Raw genomic sequence first — 4,771 nt, 5'->3', positions numbered from 1 at the left:
GGATGGAATCTAGGTCAAAGGGGAAAGGGGGTAGAGTGAAATGAAACCAGAATAGGTGGATTAGGTAGCAAAAGAAAGAGGGCTGGGGGAGGCAGAGGAAATGACCAGCATTGGTGTACTAATCAGTAAGGGAAAAAGAGTCGGGATGTTACAGGAGTTGTTCACAAGCCTTTAAAAATGTTGCATGAAGGAATTTCTTGGGAAATTCAAATGCCTTGATAGCCTCTTCTTCCTCCAGACCATTTCCCTGCCCTGGTGTTATCAAGGATGGGCTGAGAAACACTGCTGCTGTAAGGAGCAAAGTTGGAACTGCTCAAAACCGGCAGGAAGTGATAAGACTTAGTTCTCCACACTGGAGAAAACCAGAGTATCGGCTGGACTGCTGGTAATTGCAAGACAGTGGTTTGAATGGTTGTAGTAAATCTCAGAGATATATGACAGTTCATCCATGTTTGTGTGTCTAACTAAAACCTCCCTTTAAAAATATCTTTTTTTTTTTTTCCTTTGGCTTTCCTCATTTTTTAAATTGGTTTAATACATGCTTCAGGTCATCCTTTAAAGAACACAGCAGTAATTCAATGACAAAAAGCATTCAGAATTTCAATATTTATCCTTTTTATTGCAGTAATGTTACAGAAGCCGTACACTTTTTTCCATGATTACTGCCCAGAATTAAAAATCAGGTTATTTGAACTGATATGAAGAGAAATAAGCTGAAGTTTCTGGTTTTGCTGGCAATTACAAGCAACATGTGTCTAGGTTGTCTACATCTTTGGATCCCAAGAATTCTTTCTCAGGAAGTGCTATCCCCTTAGCAGAGCATCACCCATCACCTCTGCACGCTGACAGCCCTGGCTATCTTCTTCAAGACGGGCACATAAGAATGCTAAGATAAGGTCCCCATGTTTTCAGAAGTAGGACAGTGAAGTAATCTGATCCGTGACAGATTCAGTGTCAAATGTTCTGAGCCTGGACAAGTTCATTATGTGTCTTGGAGCATGTTGGAGCTCTGTGAGTGTTGGAAGAATGACTCACTTCCACTAAGATTGCACACACAGTGTTTGGAAGTTTGAACCTAAAAAAGGTCAGTCTCATATATTGCTTCCTGGTGATGGTTCCCTTGGCTTGTGAGATGATTTCTCAGCTTGAGCAGGCTAGTGGAACCTTGTTGAATTTAGTAAAACTTTTCAGCAACCGAAGACCTGTTGTATGTTCTTCCTGTTCCCCGTAAAAAGATGTTTTTGGTTTAAAATGTAACAAAACAGCCATGTGAAAATAGTAGCCTTGTACTCACCATAGTGAAAACAGTGTGCCAAATTGTAGGAGGACTACTTAGGTCTCCTGTGGCTCAATCTGTTGGTGTGTCAACATCCAAAGCAGCCACGGAAGAGCGAGCAGGTCTGTCTTGGGCCTCAAGTCAGCAGATCCCAAGAAAGGTCTGAGCAGTGGAACTCATATCACTGCTGAAGTTCTTACTAGCAGAGAGGTGGCAAATATGTTTTCAGGTCTCAGGGTGACATGGCAGAGTTGGCAATTAGGAAAATCATGTTTGGATCTGTAAACAGAATGGAAGCTTATATGGAAGGTGCACAAAGAGAAAAAATTATATATAGGATACCTCATTATTTACATTATTGTTTTCCAGAAGGCTGGATGCACTGTATTAAGCAAAAGCTAATAAATCTATTTTAGTGTCCTAATATTGTTCAGATACCAGTTGCTATCCCTAACATTGCTGAGTAATACTTTGACTTCGCTCCAGGGCTAACAAATAGTTGCTTTACAGTTCTGATATGCCGTATCTTGAAATCTGTTACGACTGTTGCTGCTGGCCGGCTTGGGAAGAAAGGTGATGTATGTTCATTAACTTGTGTGCTAACGGTTGTTACATCTCACACACCTCAGAGGCTGCTGTGAGCAGGTGAAATAGGTTTGAAAGTTGGGGGAAGGGACCAAGAACACATCTGTCCCATTCCTGCTGGAGTGGAGCACCCCAAGCTTACCATAAGGAAGTTACAGTCATGCCCCAAGACAGCTCAAAGGTTCAACTGGCTCAGAGCAGCAGGAGTACCTGGGATTTTCAGTTCTTAGTCCAAGCATCCTCAAAAGATAGGAAGTATTATTTTAGGTCAGATGATATAAGAAATTATTTCAAAATAAGGCATTCTAGAAAAAACCTCCCCCACTTGAGACTCTTTGTATTAATGAATACTTTTGGCTGACTCGAAACTGCATTTCTCAGTGAACAAATTATTAATTGAAAAATTCTGTCCACTCCAAAATGTCCTGAATCTGCTGTAAAATACAATTAATAAAATAAATAATTTTGTGCTTCTTGACCTGTGAAGCCATTTGGGGTACTATCAGTAAAGTCTTAAGTACTTCCATGTCATTATAAAGGCTAAAGAAATATATTTTGGTACTGGGGATAAGTATTAGAGGGATACTGGGAATCTGCTAGTCTGTTTAACATCTGTCTTACAAATAAGCTTCATATGCTCTCTTTCTAAATTCTTCTCATTTAATTTGCAAAAATAATCAAGAAGGAACATTTGCTGTCTTTGGACCAATTCTTGAGGCCTTATTCAGGCAAATGCTGACTGAATAATTAGTGATCTTTCCAGCAGAAGGAATATCCGACTGACTGCAGAGTATACAGAACAGCTTGACATGGTTTAGGCTATAGCTTCATCACCCATTGCTCTGAACACAAGGGGATCTGCCTGAGTGAAAAAAACACTCAAAATTAACTTACAGTTTGACTTATTGCCTTTTAATAGGATCCTTGCAAAGTAGTAATTGAAGAAGTGGTATCTTCCAGTGCCATGCTATAATGAGTTTTTTTCATTAAAAAAGATCCTAAATGGCCACTGCATGTTCCCCACAGTATTACTCAGGCCTCAAACATCCTTTACTGGTGGGGCAGAGGCCTGTGTCCTGTTTCCCTGTTGGATGAGGACAAATGCCAAACAGTGAACCTTCCCTTGGGCTCTCCTCGGCCCTGCGCCCCTGGAGCTGCCAGATGGTGAGTTCAGAGGGAGCAGGACCCCAGTTAATGCAGCTGCCCCTAATCTTTCTTCAGCCCTGTATCACGCCCCTCATTCCCAGTTCCCCTCTGAGATTTTTGCTTTTCTACTTGTTCTGGTTGCTTGTGCCCTGGACAGCCCCAAGCTGCAGTGAGCAGCCCTCCAGAAATTGAACAAGATGAAATTCCTCTTACCTCTAAGGTACCCATGAGTCTGTGTCTTTCTTGTCTCTTGTGTTTTCTTTGGTTTATACTCTGTATAAACTGTGTTAGGAGGATGTGCTTGTCCCAGGCTGTAGCAGACAGGCTGATTCATGAAGCTTCAACACAAAAGAATCTCAATGCTCTAAATCCATTAGATGAATAAGACAAAAGACTAAGCAAAGAAAATACATTAGGAAGTAGAGAAGAATGGACACTGCTTGCACATTTTGCCTGCTAACTTGAAACAACATGAAGAAAGAAACTGTGAAAAGAAATTAAAGTCTTTTTCTTACTTGTACTCTTTTAATTGTGCTGTCTCTTGTGTAGCTATTGTCCTTACAAATGCTTTGACTGATGTTCAAGAAATGTCCCTGAGTTCCCTGTAGCTTTTGTAATTTCACCTTGGCTCCTGTTTCTGTCTTTGCACTCTTTGCCTTTGTTTTTCCTTTCCACGTACCTTTTATTTTCTCCTTTTCACTCTTCTACTATGCTTCAACCAATACCAGGAAACAAAACTTTTTTTCTAGGAATCACAGCACACTCTGATCTCTGCCACATATGGATATCTTCCTTTCAGGAGGTTTGTTTGGCCAGGTGAACATCTGCTCCTTAGTATTCTTATGAATAAACAGCAGTAATTCTGACAGAGTGAGCTTAAGATGACAGCTTAACTACTTCCATGCAAGGACTTAATCTTTCTTTCTTATCTGACTCCCCCCCTGGATTTTCACACACACATGTACACACACACACACACACACACGCACACTTTCTTATCTTAGCTATTAAACTGAGTTTTGTTCTGGAAAATAAATCTGCCTTTCTCTGTTCCGGTTCAAATGAAATCTTTGTTAAATTGCACAGCTTTTTTCTTTGTTGTTGTGTTGTTTATTTATTGTTGCTTGTTTATTTATTAGATAAAGAGGTTTGATGTGAAAGAGATTTGGAGTGACCCCTGTGTCCTCTCTCAGGTGAACTCTGTGTTTCCTGGCTGCACAGTCCCTCTCCAGCCCTCCCAACATGCTCTCCATACTGAGACAGTGTTGGAGGGACCCCCCCTCCCTGTGCCCCTCTGCTTGCTGCCTGCAGGTTTCCTACAGCAGTCCCTGCTGGTTTGACTCTGTTGCCTTTGCTTGGCAAAGTCATTCGGGCAGTGATTCTGAACAGGTCGTGGAGGGAGCTGACAGGATATTAAAGAGGAAGTACCTGGGTTTTATCCATGTGTGTCCTTTCGAGGCAGAGCGGAGCCTCACCTCCCTCACTAAAATCCGGGAAGCCCATCCACAGAAGGTGGTGGATTTGCACTTTGTTGCAGTCAGAGTGAGCGGAACAGGGTGTGTAATGAAGAATAAGGGGTGGGCACGTGGAAAACATAGTACACTTCTGGCATTACAGCTGCTGCTGCCCGGTGGCCACCATGTAGCCTAAACCTGAGTAGGCAGCACATCCCTGGCCCTTTAGAAAGACCAGGATTAGTCCAGGCATAGCTCTGGCTGTCGTTTTGCAAGGACTTTGCAATAACAACTGCAAATGGCACGGATT

The 4,771-nt window shown here is 42.0% G+C and overlaps 1 long non-coding RNA gene across 1 annotated transcript; it reads right to left on the bottom strand.

Moving 5' to 3' along the window:
- Positions 1-649: 649 nt before the first annotated feature.
- Positions 650-3,451, bottom strand: LOC106628201 (uncharacterized). Its single transcript, XR_001331483.2, has 3 exons — positions 3,221-3,451; positions 2,004-2,101; positions 650-1,555 (listed from the first exon to the last, which is right to left on the bottom strand). It is a non-coding gene; the product is annotated as an uncharacterized LOC106628201 (long non-coding RNA).
- Positions 3,452-4,771: the final 1,320 nt, after the last annotated feature.

This window comes from Pseudopodoces humilis, chromosome 3, assembly GCF_049639895.1.
Source record: "Pseudopodoces humilis isolate 2021_Gansu_Grassland_sample_001 chromosome 3, ASM4963989v1, whole genome shotgun sequence".
Taxonomy (NCBI): domain Eukaryota; kingdom Metazoa; phylum Chordata; class Aves; order Passeriformes; family Paridae; genus Pseudopodoces; species Pseudopodoces humilis.
The sequence above is the reverse complement of the archived record's forward strand: the minus strand, read 5'-3'. Positions and strand labels throughout refer to the sequence as shown.